Source organism: Pantherophis guttatus, chromosome 1, assembly GCF_059756535.1.
Source record: "Pantherophis guttatus breed Tessera chromosome 1, ASM5975653v1, whole genome shotgun sequence".
Lineage (NCBI taxonomy): Eukaryota > Metazoa > Chordata > Lepidosauria > Squamata > Colubridae > Pantherophis > Pantherophis guttatus.
In genome coordinates, this window is record NC_142063.1 from 264,408,488 (window position 1) to 264,426,051 (window position 17,564).

At 38.5% G+C, this 17,564-nt stretch overlaps 1 protein-coding gene across 2 annotated transcripts in view; it reads left to right on the forward strand.

Annotated features, from left to right (window-relative positions):
* Window positions 1–4,432: 4,432 nt before the first annotated feature.
* The window catches only part of TAB2 (TGF-beta activated kinase 1 (MAP3K7) binding protein 2), a 62,171-nt gene continuing 49,039 nt past the window's right edge, over window positions 4,433–17,564 (forward strand). Inside the window, exon 1 of one of the 2 annotated variants that reach the window (XM_034418993.3) lies at window positions 4,433–4,869. The gene's annotated coding sequence lies outside the window, so the exon portion shown is untranslated. Of the gene's footprint in view, window positions 4,870–6,113; window positions 6,228–17,564 lie in introns of those variants that run through there. The other variant, XM_087887399.1, reaches the window with a different exon arrangement.

Below are 17,564 nucleotides of genomic sequence, written 5' to 3' on the forward strand. Positions count from 1 at the left end.
GTCCTTTATTTTAGTTTGGGACCTCACTTAAGAGCAGTAGATTGAATACAGATAACTCCATATATTTAAAGCTGGAGCCTCTATGGGGATTGTCATAAATAATTTAGCTTAAGTGAATGCTGAAATTAGTTAAGGCTCCACGTTGCTTGGCTCCAAGTAGTCTATTTGCGGCCAAGTATGTAGAAGGGTCCTTTGGCGGAAGCTCAGTCTTTCCCATCATCTCTCACCCTCCCTCAACACAAAAACTCAAATGGAAAACAATATAATCTTCTTTAAGCCACAAACATCTGTGATCCCTGGGATTTAAGAGAGTTTAGTTCTTTTAATTGCTGCAAGTGGAACAGATGGAAAGAGCCGAAAGCTCCAAGGCAACCTAATGAATGAGGGTGTTTGTGTACTCCAGGCAAGAATGGTAGATTGTAAGGAGGAAATTAGCAGCGTAGCTGTATTATCTTGCAAAACTGTGGGCTCATCATTCAGCAAAGTAAGTGCTTACTATATTTAGAAAAGCTAACATGGTCTGAACCTGTTTCAAGCACCAATTCAGTCATGACAATATACAGATGCTTTTGATTTTGGGAGCAGGATTTGATTTTTCTATTTGCAACTGCTCTTTTAAAGAAAGCAAAGAGAACCACAACAAAGGTAATGATGATGGCACCACAAAGGCCATCATGAGTCCATCTACTCCAACTTGGTACACACTGTGTGTTTGGAAATTAAGATCCTTTATTCTGGGCAACAACTGAGGGAAGGAAGGCAGGAAATAGGTGATTCCTACGCAAGAGGTGGTGATTTTTAATTGGCCTAATGGACAATCACTTAAGTATGAGCCAGCAGTGTGCTGCAGCTGCCAAAAAAGGCCAATACAGTCCTAGGCTGTTATTAACAGAGGGATACTATCAAGATCATGTGAAGTGTTAATACTGCTTTATAGCGCAGCGATCAGACCACACTAGGAGTATCTTGTCCGAGTTTGGTCACCACAATACAAAAACGATGTTGAAATTCTAGAGTGCAGAGAAGAGCAACAATGATCATTAGGGACTGGAAACTATTTATTTATTTATTGGTTCGATTTATATGCCGCACTTCTCTGGAGACTCAGGGCGGCTTACAATGTGTTAAGCAATAGTCTTCATACTTTTGTATATACCTGCTTAGTAGGGCTTTCACACACACCCCAGCGGTGTTCTTTTTTATACAAAGTCAGTTTATTGCCCCCACAAACCAGGTGCTCATTTTACCTACCTGGAAAGGATGGAAGGCTGAGTCAACCTTGAGCCTGGTGAGATTTGAGCTTGCAGTAATTGCAGGCAGCTGGTGTTATTTAACAGCACTTTAGTCTGCTGCGCCACCAAGGCTCTTAATAAAACTAAACCATATGATGAAAGGTTGTGGGACCTGGGAATGTCTAGTCTAACAAAGAGAAGAACTAGGGATGACATGATAGCAGTCGTCCAACATTTGAAGATCTGACACAGAGACGAGGGGGACAACGTATTCTCCAAAGCACCTGAGGACAAGACAAGAAGTAACAAATGGAAGCTTAACAAAGAGAGATCCAACCTAGAACTAAGAAGAAATTTTCTGTCTGTAATTAATTAATTAATAAAAAATTAATTATTGTTTCCAGAAGTTGTGAGTGCTTCATCACTGGACATTTTAAAGAAGGGATTGGGAAGCCCTTTGTCCAGAATGGTATAAGGCCGTGATGGTGAACTGGTGGCACGCGTGCCACAGGTGGCACGTGGAACCATATCTGTGGGCACACGAGCATTTCCCTAGCTCAGCTCCAGCATGCATGCATGCACCAGCCAGCTGATTTTCGGGCATCTTGGGCCCACCAGAAGTCAGGAAATGGGTCATTTCTGGCCTCCGGAGGGCCTCTGGGGGGGGTAAGGCCATTTTTGCCCTCCCCAGGCTCCAAGAAAGCCTCTGGAGCCTGGGGAGGGCGAAAAACGGGCCTACTGGGCCCATCAGTATGCTTTTTGCTGTCCTGTGCCAAAAGCGGGGGGAGCATGGGAGGGTCGCACGAACATGTGTAGGGGGGATGGGGCACATGGGGGGCATTGAATTATGGGTGTGGGCACGCGCACACACGACCCCCCTGTGCTTCCCCTGCTTTTGGCACGCGACGGCAAAAAGGTTAGCCATTACTGGTATAAGGTCTCCTGCTTGAGCAGGTGGTTGGACTAGAAGATCTCCAAGGTCGCTTCCTACTCTGTTATTCTGTATTCTTTAGTAGTCTGGATAAAATATGGAAAAGGAGGGCTGTTGCAATTTTTTCTAGCTCTACCTTCTTTCCACTACAGATAGACTAATGATCAAGCCAGCCTCATTCTTCTACATCTTTAAACCTTTAACCACGTTACCAATTGGATAATTACATTCCATCCTAAGAATTGAAGTTGAATTGTTTTGTGCCATCCTAATGTCTGGCAATGACCTGGCAAACCACTCAACGGCCTCAGGAAGAGTGATCCACGCAGAGTATGAATCAAGTTTAATCTGCATATCAGGGTTTTTTTTTTTTTTTTAAAAATTGCATATGTGTTCATCACAAATTCAGCCTAAATTTAAAGGGTTTTTTTCCTGGCTTGTTTTAAAAGTCGTTTAAACGCTTGCAGGTTTATCTGTGCCTTCAGAGTCACCTGTAGTCTGCAGTTTGGAGACTACAGTATGGAGTATGAAATCCGTTCATGCTCCAGGACCATTCAAAGGGTGTTCATCCTAAAGTGCAGAGCTAAATGTCTACGGAGATTCTCAGTCATCTAGGTCATGGTTGTCCCAAACCATGACCTAGACGACAACCAGGACCTGGACAACTGAGAATCTCCATAGATGTTTAGTATGCACTTTGGGATGAACATCCTTCAAATGGTGCTGGAGTATGAACGGATTTCCAGAACAGCCCCTCTCCCCCTCCCCCAAACTATAGGATTCTAAACTATAGGAACTGAGGACATAGATAATCCTCCAAGTGGCATCAATGACTGTCAGAAAAAGGGCTAATGACCACATGACTGCAAGGAATATAAATCGTTCCATAATTCAGTCAGAACTGAAGAAGCTTCTTGGATGAGAAACGAAACATCTTCAAGCAAAGCAAGAAAGTCCAGCTGCCTTTTGGAAGAAAACACCTTTGGGACAACCATGACCTGGATGACTGAGAATCTCCATTGATGCTTATTTTAAAAGGATAATGTAGGTCCTCTGCCTCTCACTCCCAGATCTGCAGATGCAAAACCACTGTTGTTCAAAGCATTTTCCTGGTCATTCAGTAAAATAACGCTTCCATTTCTTGGGAATAATCATAAAAATGTCTTAATCACTCAAAAATGCTCAGAGTCCACTAAATAAATTGTTAGGTTGCATTTATGGGATAACTTTGGAGACCTTTTAAACTGATTTTTAATACGGTAACGCACAGTGCCTAGCAATTCTACTGAAAGAAAGCTTTGAAATAAGTAAGAAATGTATCATGTTAGAGAGAAAAGACCGTAATAATGATAATAATAATAATAACAACCCAAAATAACTGCAAATCTTTGCCTGCGTATCTACTGGGAGAGTTCCTAATATTTCACAAATATTATTGCTCACTCTCCATTGCTATACTCTGCCTATTTCTATTTCTGTTGAAAAGGGCCATTATTTTCTAAGGACCATGGTGTCATTTCTTTTTACTAGTTCCCAAGCGTGAGTCTTGACACTGCAAGTACCAGTATATCCTCAGGCTAAGTCTAAATGCCCGTTTTAAATTCTCGAATTACTCAGCAGAATAAAGAACTTGCTGTCCGGTTAAATTGGTTTGCTGGATCATAATTATTAATATCCGATATTATCCAATATTAAGAAAGTGCGTCGAATGGCATTTAAAAATAAAAATCCACAATCAAGTCAAATGTTTTTTCACGGGTTGTGTGGTAGAGAAAACCTGCCCCCCCCCCACCGCCTCCACCCCGTTCCGTGGCAATTCGGCTAATCTTTCTAAAGGTAGCGCCAGGCTGGGGATTTTCCGTAGCGATCCTCTTCGCGCTGTCCGTGTCGGTTTTACGGTGCCGATGTAAAGTAACGCATGGAAGTGGGTCCCTTATATGGGATAAATTCCAGTTCCGCGGTCTAAGTACCCGCCACATTTTCTTGGTTTTTCAATGACGATCCGCAGAGCGAGGTCCATAGAGGAGGAGCCGATTTTAACTTCAGCGTGGAAGCTTGAGAGGTATCTCCCATCTCTTGCCGCTTTTCGGTGGTCGGGCAAGCTGGTTCTCTCCGCTGGGAGAACTTGCGAAGGGCACCGCTCTGCATCCCGAGCGTCTTCAACTCGCTCGCGCCGGGCAAATCGGCGGCAATACCCGTCGCCGAGGCAACGCGGGAGCTCCTCCTCCTCCTCTCCTCCTCCTCCTCCTCCGCTCTCCCGTTAGCCTTCGGGGCCAGTTCTCGCGAGGCTTGCCAACTGGAGGGGCCGCCATATTGTGTGACACTATTTTGATTTGGACTTGGCTGGTTGAGACACGCAGCGAGCGGAGGAGGAGGAGGAGGAGGAGGAGGGACGGGAGCGACTGGGAAGCCGGAGCGGTTCCAGGCGAGGTCGGGAGAGGCGGTGACGGCGGCGGCGGCGCCTGGAAGACCCTCCCCCCCCGCCAGCCATCCCGCCTTCCCCCGCCGCCCCTTCCGCGCTGCCCGCCACAGCAGCAGCAGCAGCAACCCCGGCACGGACCCCCCCCTTGCTCCCTCCCCCGGTGGCGGCGGGAGGCGGCGACGGCTCCGGAGTGGCTCGGAGGGGTCGCCTGTCCGGCTGGAGGCGGCGGTGGCGGCGGGTGCCGCTGCTGCAGGGGACGGAGGAGGAGCCCGCGCGGAGGAAGGGTGAGCGAAGTCGGCTCTGGCGGCCGCTCCCCCGAAGGGGCTGTCCGCCAGGCGGCCTGGAGGGAGCGCGGGGTCCCCGCTGCCTGTCTGGGCCCGGCTGGCCGCGGTGCCCGGGAGCAGGAGGGGCGGAGTGGGGGGGGGCGTGTGCAGGCAGGGCCGGGCGGCGGTGGCCCCGCTGGGGAGAGGAGGAGCCGGGCTGAGCTTCCGCGGTCTGCCGGGGAGCTGCGCCGTTCGGTCCGAGGGCTGGGAAAAGCTCCTGCCCATCCGCCGACCCGACTCCTCCTCGGAGCCCCTTCGGAGGAGGCGTCCCGGGAGGCGAGGGGCCTTTTTTGGCCGCCTTGAATTGGAAAGATTTTCTTGCGCTGGTTCAGTTTTCTCTAGGGCGTCTCTGTGCTTCTCCTTCTCCCTGAAGAAGAAAAAGAAGAAGAGGGTCCCGCTCTTGACTCCCAATTTGATGGATATGTAGGAAGTGTGAGCTAGTTATTGATTTTTTTTTTAAATCACCTATTGTGCATCTTCTGCGAGAGTTCCTTAAAGAAAGAAATATTAGAATTTAGACAGTACTTGAGAGGCCGTATTTTTGTGGCATCCCCAAGCCAGACTTCATGCTCCAATTCAAATTGGATTTTCTAGAGTAGAATCACCTGTTCTAATTGTTATATTTTACTACTGTTATTCAGGAGCTGAATATTCCAAGGGCTGCTTTGCATTCAGTGCAGGGTAATAATCCATCCTGATTGTGACTAACTCATGTGTGACAGTGACCAGATCAGCTTTCTCCAGGAAACTTAAGAGAACAAAACACACACACAAATATTCCAGTCATTGGGGGCTACATCAGAATCCAGGAGCAAGCACTCTCAGACCATAAAACTGATTTTCTAGGGAAATGCAGTGATGTTAAGATTCAACCCATAAAGTGTCATAATCTTTACTACTGTCCAGTAGCCTTTTGTTTTTAACATCAGATCTTTTGCTGCTACCAATCAATTTCTACTGTTTCCTATGTTCAGATTTAAAGAGATAATATAGTGAGATATCATCAGCATATTGGTATAGTAGTTCAGGTTCCTAGACAGTCTTTTCCAAAAATGTCTTGTAGATATGGATAGATATTAATTATTGTAAATAGAAAAATTAAACTACCTATACTAGATGAACTTGAATTTAAATGTTAATACGATGGTAACAAGGAATGCTATGAATTATTGAAATTATATGGAAGTTACTTTTTCGTGTATTAGGTTTAAAGAGATTCTTCCCTTAATGCCATTGCTTGGAATCTATTCTCACACAGCAGTTGAACTACTACAAAAACAATACCATCCCACTCCCAAACTGTTATTTTGAAATGTATGGTAAGTTGTCACAAGAACCAATATGGATGTAGTCACTCTGCACAATATTCCTTTTTTTAAAAAATCAAATTGTCTTTTAAGATGCACACCAATCTTTATTTTAATACCGACATTTTTGTACATGTATACTATATATCAAAAGAAAGCACACTATCTTCTGTAGGTACATGAGAAAACAGGTACAAAACTCTATAAAATACTTAAAAATAATTCTTGGAACAGCACTTTCAACAACTATCCTTTTTATTAAATGTTTAATAATGTTTAATAAAACAAACATTTCTTAGAACGTTCATCGGTATATTTATTATGAAATGCTTCATTGTGTTAGTGCTAATTTTAGTGAAGTTACTTCTGGATATAAATCTATGGTGCAGATATATATATTGGGGTCATATATTTTTGGATGACAGTATTTTCTATGTACAGGTTAATTTTAGTTAGCTAAAAGCAGTTTTTACTTATTTGAACAGCTGGTTTGCTTCTTTTATCAAGTGTATTTTTTGGAGGAGTTCTAGAAAGCCCTGTAAGTGAACTGCTCAACAATTCCGATAAGTCAGAATTAAAATGTTAACTTCAGCTTGATACAGGAGGATGGATAAAGCTGAGGCAATATCATTGACAAAGTATGAATACTGTGGGATTTATAAAATGTTTGCTCACAAGAATAGGATTTCTGATTCAGGTAGAACATATTGTTTACTCTAGATTTTTATTTGAGTCACTTACAAAAATGCGAACTTTTAAAATTGTGATTGTAAACTAAGGTTAGATTTTACTAGGAAATTATACATTTAAAAGGAATCGGTGAATGTGGTACCTTTTTATATAAAGTTTAAATCTTAAGATTTTAGGAAGCAATATTTAGGTCTTGATTAGACTGCAGATAGTGTTGCTTATGGTATGTGAACACTAGTTACTGTATTTTTTTTGTAAATGTAAGCACCAAAGTGGTTTTTAAATATACTTTTCCAATAACTATTCTAGGCGGCATAACAAAGTTAACAATTGTATAAGACTACAAATGGTTTCTGCGTATTTTCTTAAATAACTTCTTTAATAAAACTCTCTTGAAAATTTGAAAAAATATACTTCTTATAAATTTAATATCCATTAACTTTGGTACATATAAAGAGGCTTTTAAATTGAATGTTTAAATTGGGGACAAGTCATTTCTTTCAACTTAGTTATATCTTCTGGTTTTGGATATTTTCCACAATGTTGTGGCCAAAATGAATTTTAGATCAAATACATAATTAACATTTCTTAGTAATACATATATCAGGCTTAATATGAACCAGCAATAATTTGCTACATAATAAACTATAAAGTCTCAGTTTCAATGGTATAAACCTCTATTCAATGAGGAATGTAGTAAAATTCCTACAAAGATATTCCATAAGTCCTAGCCTGAAATTCCATTTCTGGATTAGTTTAACGATATAAAAAAATTCATTGCTCTCTATTTCCAATCACTTGAGGGACAAATTATCTTGAGTTAAGACGTAAAAATCAAAAGAAAAGCAGTTATCTCGTTGAATAACAGTGACATTCTAAACCGAAGCATTCCACATAGCAATATACAGTAATCTGGTTATTAGAATTATTAAATTATCAAGCATTAATACTACTTTGAACTAGAAAGTTGGTAGTGTACAAATCTATTTTGCCTGAATAATTGCCTGTTGACAATTTTTTGAAACTAGTTTAAATTTTACAAAAACAACATTTTAGTTGTTAAATATGCTGTTAAATTTCAGGAGCTCAAGGTGGCGTGCATCCCTCTTTCCCTGTACCGGTAGTAATAATCTTGCAATATAGGTTGGTTTGAAAGAGTGAGTGATTTACCCAGAGTAATCCAATGAGATTCATTGACTGAGGTGGATTTGGACATGGGTCTTCCTGGTCCTAATCCAACAATGTAACTATTGTATGGTACTGCATGTTCTTTAAAGAATTTATTTCGAAGTATTGCTAGCCATATAAAACAATCTACCTATACTTGTTTTATAAGAAACAGAGCTAAAATAATTCAGTTGATTCAGAATTTACAGTTTACAAATGTAAAAGTAAGCTATGTCTAAGATTTTTATTACTCTTTAGTACAATTTCTTTTTAAACTTCTCTAATATTTATTTCTCCAGTAAATGCGCTATAAAGGAAGCTAGCAAAAGAGTTTCAAGATTAGGGTAATCCTTAGTTGATATTTTTCTGTTGTTGATCCAAATAATATTTTTACCAACTTCTCTGATTAATATCAATTTTAGGTAACAATTTCATTAATGCAAACATAATTGTGACAAAATTTCAAACAATATGAAGAAACCAATAATTGAAACGGTTGTTAAAAATTCCAGATTTCACACTTAGGAAATATCTTTTTGGTCAGAACTAGTGAAAGTAATGAGTTGAATTTATTGTTGATTTTCACTTTCTTCTGCCAGAAGGATTTCTTGTGGATTTAGATAGCTCCCTGTCTTTCTGCTACATGTCAGTGATTTAAAATTTGTTCTTTTGGAAGTTTGGAGTAGTTAACCAACAGCATGCACAGAAGTCATTCCTTGTGACAGTAGTTTTCACCCATTCCGAACTGTAGTTGGAGGAATTTATTAAAGACCAACGTATCTTCTCCTTTCCTCCATTGTTAACCTGAAGTTTTTTATGGCTATCTCAATTTAACATACATAAACAACACACTTAATTTAAGCACCCACCTTTTTTTTTTCCAAAACTGAACAAAGTTTTCACATGTATTTACTTGAAAAGTAATCTTATTTGATAATTGATAATAACTTAATGTGCTAAGATTTATGTATGATTAAACTTATTTGTGAATGAATGTGCTTTGTATTTGGCTGCATTATTGTGTGTGTGTGTGTGTATGTATATATATGTATGTGATTATTTGGCAGTCTTATGAATGTCTACTGTACTGTGAAGCTAGGTTTAGTAACTACAATGTCAAGGTATTGGTTGTTCAAATATGTGATTTTTTAAAAAAATACTTTTATGAAGATTGCATATAGAATCCCCCCCTTCAAAAGCCATAATTCAAATTTTACAAGGAAATCACATTGCCTTGAAAATAAAACAGCAATATGAAAAATTGTACTGATTCAAATCTAAGCAAAGATGTTGATAAATGTTTGCTTTTTTTCAACGATAGACAATTTATAAATATTAACAAAGGTATGTATGGAACTAGACGTTTACCTCTGTTTTTATTAGTATTCAATATGAAAAAATACTGCTTTAAATAATTGAAAATTGTAGAAAAGATGAAAGATAATGCTTTATTTCTAATTTTTGCTTTAATTACTAATGTAAACTTAACTTGTGTTAGATAATCAGCATTGCTGTCTAGAAGTTTATTTAAAATATACACCCCACCACCTCATAAATAAACCTGTTATTTGCCTGTAACCATTCGGAGCCAATAATTAGGGCAGAACCCATAAAAAGTATTTATACTGAATGTCTGAGTACAGCTGAGTTATTGTGAAGCTATGTAATCTAAATTTTGTATAATTTGAATAAAAGTTATTATATTTCTAGTTTTTTTCCTTGTTTTTCATCATAAAATAATTTTTCCAAACGGGGATAATATGAATCCTTTTTAGGAAAAATACTTTTTTTCTGTGTGAGAAGCTTTAGTACGTGCATATTTGGAGTTGCTCACTGGTTATGTGTGATAGAAGTGCCCCAATTTCTCTTTCCTTGAGGCCAGAACTAGGCTTTGTGTAGCATATTGAGGCCTAAGTTTAAAAAGTATGCAGGAATAAGTCCCAAATTTGGAATGTATTCAGAATTCCCAAGGGATGAAATAGTGGACTCACTATGACTGATCTATTTTTCAAAAGCATTATAGTCTAAAAAAGGTTGTGCACTTGGTACAGGACATATATTTAACATCATAGAGAGCTAGTTTGGTGTAGTAGTTAAGGCATAAGGCCAGGAAAAACCAGGAAAACATGAGTTCTACACCTGCCCTTGGGCACAAAGCCAAGGGCAGGAGTAGATCTTAGGCCAGTCCCTTTCTCTCAGCCCTAGGAAGGAGGCAATGGTAAACCACTTCTGAAAAATTGTGCCAAGAAAACTGCAGGGACCTGTCCAGGTAGTCTCCAAAAACCAGAGAATTATCAAGATGCCATAGTAATGTATGCTTATAAAACTTGTTGGAGTGGTCTGGGCATATATGCTTTGGTACTTTAAAATGAGGTAGTAAAATTAATAAATGCTTCCATAAATTTTTATCAAACAAATTTTGCAAATTTGTAAGTTTATCATAAGTGCATGAAAGGCCCGAGAGAAAGAATAAATGTTATTTTTGCATAGAATTTCAGGTGGGAGAGAAAGATTGCAACTGTATGATTGACAACAATAAGACCAATTAAATCTAATTTAACTAAGGGACAGAGGGATCAGGTTCCATACTAGAACTAGATGCTAGAGAAAGTTGCTTGAAGGATACTGTTTTAAGCATATGCTACAATGTCATGTTTGTCTAGACATGTAAATCAACCAATTAGATACTTGAGAATGTTAGTGTAAGCAGCAATATTTGATAAAATGCACTGAGCAATTATTTCAAAATACGCTTTGGGCTGTTTATAATAGAAATACTAAAGCAGCATTTAATTTTTTTGTACCAAATATTGGGTGGGTCTTTATTACATGTCTTCTTAAGAAAAATACATTATTGGGAGGACATTTACAACATGTAGAGTTTTCAGCAAATTTGGATGGGTTTTAGAATTCCATTTGATCATGGCTGTTGATATTGTAGCTTCAGTTGATTGTAAATGACTCGTCAGTGCATCAATGATTTTTCTTGTCAGAAATAATTGTGACTTACGTCTGAAATAGATATTAATCTAAGTACATAAGAAGAGCCCTTCTAGATCAAAGCTCATCTATTCAAGTATTCTGTGTCATGCCAACTAAGTGCATTCAAAATATTTAGAAACATGCACACAGGGATAAATCTTTTCCATTTTGCCTTAATAGCAGTTGGTATTTAAGGTATGTTTCCTGTTATTCAGAAGGTAGTAAACTGTCACTGAGAGTAGTAACCTTTGGTATTCAATTCTTCCAGTTCCCCCTTTAAAATTATCTGCATTAGTGTCTCCCTTTACATCTGAAAATGGCAAATTCTGGTTAAATTGAATGTAAACAAATACCTATCCTAAATCTTTCTGTATTCCAGAATGCTTCAGATCTACAATATATATATATATACTTTGATGTGGTCAATTGCTTAATATATTTTTAAATTGTTTTTAAATTTTGTATTCTATGTTTTTTATCTATGGCTGTTCACTGCCCTGAGTCCTTCGGGAGAAGGGCGGTATATAATTTTAAATATTAAATTTAAATTAAATTAAATTAAAATTATGTATTATATTCCAAATGGGGTTGATTTATTTATGGAATTACTCTGTTGGCAATTTTATTTTTGCTTCCCTTCATAATGATTTCAAACTTTAGGTTCCATTACCTTGGAAATTATCATTTTTTAAAAAATGTATGGAATGTTGATATTTTATTGAGCCATGTGCTCCTTGCTCCATCATCCTTTCCTGATTTATCTATGTGAACTATTAATCTTCCATTGTGCATCAAAATTTGCTATGATTACTGTGAACAATTTTTATATCTATAAATTTTGGTGCTTAGCTTTGCCAGGAACACTTTGCAAGAGAATTTGTTAAAACCTTGTGAAAATTGATGTACTCAATTTCTATTAGTTGCCACTGTCTGCATGCTTGCTAATATCCAAGAGGTTAAGTCAGGCAATGTGTAGCTTTGCAAATGGCAAGTTGGTTTGTTTTTAACAAACTTGGGTTCTTATGATTCAGTTGTTTCGAGTCAAAAGTTACATATTTTAGTTCACTATGAAGATGGTAATCTTTTTAGTGGTAATAGATTGTAGTATAGTAATGGATAGCATCGCTATTGTGGGAAAATGTTTAGTGAATCTAGTGTCTTTTGCATTACTTCCAAATATGGATCAACATGTGTAGATATAACTGGTAATATTGTTCTCATAGAGAAACTTCTGTTTACAGTTTTTAGTCTGTATAACCCACTCCAGCATGGCATGTACTTGAGACTATGCAGGTGACTATTTGTGTATTGGATTCATACCAGTTCTGGCTGGTGAAAACCAACTGAGATAAATTGAGTTTTAGTACTGACCAGGTTGGTCTATGTAGCTTAAAGAATAGGAGTGCTCAATAACCTCAAATTAGATAAAAAGTTGATAATAATTGCACAATCTTCTTACAGTTTTGTTTAATGGTTTATGGGGATGTGAAGATGTTTGAATATCTTTTCTCCATAAATCAAGAGTAATCTGATCTGTACCTTTCATTATGATTTTACTGGTTGATTGTTCTGCAATATTCAGATAAACTACGATAAGATTTAGGAGCAGGAAACTTTAAAGCAATCTGTTCTGAATCACAAGGCCACTTACAGGGGAACTTGACTATTCAGGGTGGTAAAGTCACATAGTCCTCAACTTGTTTGTAAACCACCCGGGGTCACTTCAGTGAGATGGGCTGTGTAGAAATTTGATAAATAAACTCGCAACCACTATTGGGACCCGAATTTCAGTCAAAAAGCAATGTGGTTGTAAAGTAAGGTGTTTAGAACCACAACAACCTAGCAATTGTTGTTGCTATCCTTAAACAAATTTTACTGGTAGTTAGCTGAGCACCCATCCGAACTATTCCAGTATGAAATGTTTAATATGCTATATACTTTTCCTAGGCATTACATATAACACCCAGGCATTCTGCAGAATGACAAGAACTATTTAGGCAAAGTATGAAAAGAGAGTCATGAAAAGGGTTAGAAGTAGGGTTAACCCCTAATCCTTTATAGAAAATACATATATGAAAACGAAAGAAATGCAAAATAAAGTACAGGATTTCTTACTGGAAAAAAAAAAGAGAGAGACAAAGACCAGTATTGACCTACTTCTTGCAACAAGGAAGGCTAGAATGGAATTTTAGCAGGAGTATTTTATACTTTGCCAGTTTGCTTTTTGGAGTTGCATAGAATGCCTAGGAGATGTGTGAAATATTGTGTTTCAGATTTTGATGTCCCATTTTTGGCATTTTATAGATTTTCTAGGCATTCTATAAGATGGCTCCTTTCACACACTGATGGTAATACTGAATATAAATTCCTTCATCACCACAGTGTAAACAAGTTTAGTAACTTACCACCTTCTCTTAAAATACAACAAATGATTTCTTCCCACATCCCATCTCTTACCTATAAGCAAATCCTTAAAGCCTTGTCATTTCAGCAGAATGTTGAACTCCATTAAGAGTTACCAGAGATAACATATTTATTTTAATCTGTATCAGATAAACCAACTTTAAACAGATAAACAGATAAAACTATACCAATAAAAGTGAATATTTATTGTTTTCTTGCAGACATTTAATTACCCAAACTAGGTAACATCATCAGAACATGCTCAGAAAAACAGTAACTCTGATTGGATATTTTGTTGACTGTTCAGTTTGAGAGGCGCTTTCAGAATTCTTCCATTCTCCATTGAGAGTGGAGACAGCAGCCAGTGTGGGTAGTGCTAGTCCAATCAGCATGAAGGACTGAGTCTGTCAATCATTATTGCCTTGTTGCCGGGCAGGCCAGCTTTTGACTCAGTCCTTCAGTGGACAGGCGTGTGGGTCTTAGTTCCTCCTGATTTCTGGCTATTTTGGCTTTAATCTGACTTTATTCTGGCTTTTTGACCTCGGATTTCCTGACTACGATTACTGGCTTTATTCCCTTATCGGTTGACTGACTCTCGGACTGTTTTTCTCCTGGCCCTTTCATACATCACTACAAACTGGATCAGTTTGCATCGGCGGAGGCCGCATTTGGACGCCGGGTTCTGCAAAGGGTCGTTGCTGGGGAGGGTGCTGATCCCACCCTAAATCCGGGACAGTGAACTTGGGTATGTCGCACATTGGCTGCTGTCTCCACTCTCAATGGAGAAGGAGCGTTGGTCCTACCTAATACGTTCCTTCTCGTTGAGTGGAGACAGCAGCCAGACCCTCCCTTTCTTGGCTGGACCTTGCATATTTTCCTGTCTTCTCTGCCTTCTGGTATTTCTCCTTATCCCACACGCCGAGTCTGTCTTCGATTCTTCGCCAAAAGCTGGCCTGCCCGGCAACAAGGGCGGAACTAATAATGATTGACAGACTCAGTCCTTCATGCTGATTGGACTAGCACTACCCACACTGGCTGCTGTCTCCACTCAACGAGAAGGAACGTATCAGGTAGGACCAACGCTCCTTTTAATTATTTCTGTATAACATGGTATTATGGGGAAGGTGATCTTTTCAGTGCTTTTCTTAACAGCAGTTTGCTTACAAATGTAATGTTATATATGTAGTACCCCAGGATTCAGAACAAGATCTATTAAATCTGTGTTTAGGTTGAATTAGTATATAAATCAGAACCCACAAAGTCAGAATTACAAATGGGTTGCCTATTATTAAAAATGGCAGATGGTATTGTCTTTCCTCAAGCCAGTGAATCACTGAAGCTGTGCAATTTTTTTCACTGAAAACAGTCCCTATTTTTGAAAAGTATGGATTTAGTATGAATTGTCCAATGATCAAGCATTTTTAAGCCCAGGACTGCCTGTACTAGTCTCAACATAGATCTTGGGAGTCCTAATGCCTGTTTTCTTCTTTGGTACAAACTACTCACTTTATTTTCTGGCTTTAGTCAACTGGATGATTCATACACATGATCCTTTTGTCTTATTCCATGTGTAGTTGTGTGAAATCCTATGGTTTTTTCCCTATGCATAGTCTACATACCGGTAGTCTTAGCTGAAGAAACATAAATCAAACTAAAATAGTGGATGGACTAGTATAAAAGAAAAACTAGGTTGTTTGTTAAGTGGAACTTGTTTAAGACAATTTGTATAACACAATATAAAATGAAACAGATGTAGTTATTTTTCCTAGTTGAGTATCTGCAGAATACTTTAATTTCAAAAATATGTAGCATCTATGTTTTGCAGCACAGAATGAAAGATTTATTCAGTTTTCTCAGCTTATATTTTAGTTACAAACTATCACATTTATATTAAAAAATTGCTTAGTGGGAAGTTAAAATATATAAGTACAATAAAAACAATGTACAAAAAAAGTAGTAAAATATTGTTTAATTATGTACCATTAAGTTGGCGTTGACTTTTAGCAATCACATATATTTTTCTCCAGAATGATTTGTCACCAGTACAGTTCTTCATCCATTACTACTGTAATCCATTTGCTTTGCTGCTGGTTTTCCTGTCTTCTCTTTTCTTCCAACTTTCCCAGTATTAGACCCTTCTTCAGAGAGGTAGGTCTTCATATTTCTGAAGTAGGATAATTTGAGCCTGGCCATATGCCTCATGTAGTAGTTCTGAGCTGATTTGCTTGGTGATCCATTTGTTTGTTTTGTTGGCTGTCCATGATTTTATCAGGATCTTCTCCAGCATCAAAGTTCAAAAGTGTCAATACTCTTCTGCTGCTTCCAACTTTCATTTCCATAGAGCAGTGTTAGCGAACCTTTTTGGCACTGAGTGCCGAAATAGGAGTGCGCATGTGCATGCATGTGAGCCGGAAACCGGAAGAGCAGGCCCCCGGTGTGCATGTGCGTGCTGGGAAGACGATCTTCTGGTTTCCGGTACATACATGTACACCGGCCACCTGGTGTTCTGGTTTCTGGCACACATGCACATGCAAAGACCAGCTGGCCGTTGCGCATGTGTGCGCCGGAAACCGGGAGATCATCTTCCCAGCATGCGCACCGGGCAGCTGCTCCTCTGGTTTCCAGTGCTCCCGTGCACATGAAGACCAGCTGGCTGGTGCGCCGGAACCTGGAACAGGAACTGGCGATGGTTCAAATGCCCGGAGAGATGGCTCTGCCATAGGTTCGCTATCATGGCCATAGAGTGTCACTGGGAATACTATGGCTTGCATGATTTTGATTTTTGTAGCCATAGACACATCACTGCATTTGAATAACTTCCAGTGGCTGCTCTACCAAGTTCTAGTTAGTGGTGTATCTGAATCCTTTATTGTTGAAGGTTGATCATAAAAGGTTGAAGCTATCCATCACTTTGCTATGTTCGTTGTTGATTCTAAACCTGTTTGTTATATTGTCATTAGTTTGACCTTATTTATATTTAATTTTAGAACCTTATTTTCATTTTGTGTCTTGAGTTTTAATATTAGAGCTTGCAGATCCTTTGTTCAATTAACAGGGTCATCAAAATAGTATAAATTATTAATATTTCCTCCTGTTTTAAAACCTTGCTCATCATCTTCCAGTTTAGCTTCCCTTAATATATACAGTATATTCAGCATATATTATAGATTGAATAAATAAGGAGAAAATATTCAGCCTCGTTGCATTCTTTTGCAAAGCTGGACCCAGACTATTTTACTATGTTCTTTCCACATTGTGGTTTCCTGACCTGTATATAAGTTTCTTATGAGGACATTGAGATATTCTGGGATTCCCATTTTTTAGTACATTCCACAACTTGAAGTGACTAATACAAAGACTTATCTATAATCAATGAAGAACATAATGACTTCTTTTGGGTATTTTGGGGGACTTTTTCTGCTATCTAGCATCCCTCAGTAATTATATCACACATTCTGTGGTCTTTTCTAAAGCTCACTTGAATATCTAATCTGCATTTGATGATCCTAAGCATTATTTTATTAGCATGTGAAATTAAGGATAGTTTATGATAGTTTGCATACCCCATTGAGTCTCCTTGGAATGTAGATTAGCTTCTTCCAATCCGCTGACCACTGTGTTGTTTTCTAAATTTGCTGGGATAGTTAGATTGAACCTTTACTAATTCATCTTCTGTGCTTGCCATATTTCAGTGGGTATTACTGTAGTCTTGGTAATAACTAGACTGCTGATCTAACTTAGTCTTCTAGAATTAAAGTTTGTTGTAAATAAAGAATATTTTCTAGGGTTTGTGGGAAGTTGACATCTCTACTGAATAGTATTTCAGTAAACTTCCTTTTTATGCTTTCATTGTGTAGGAAGTAGATGGATCTTGCATTTCCTGTTACATTTGAGAAATCCTCAATTGGTTTGAAAGACTTTCCTTATCTTGCTTGAACTAAACTTGCTTGAACCAAGTGTAAGAAGATTGATATAATTTAGGTTAGTCATTTTACTCACTTAGTCACCAACATTCTTTTATGATGATGGTTACTACACTTACACCTCATTCTTCCTTTAGATAATTTGATAGTTCGCATATGATTCCCTTGCAGTTTCCTAGTATGG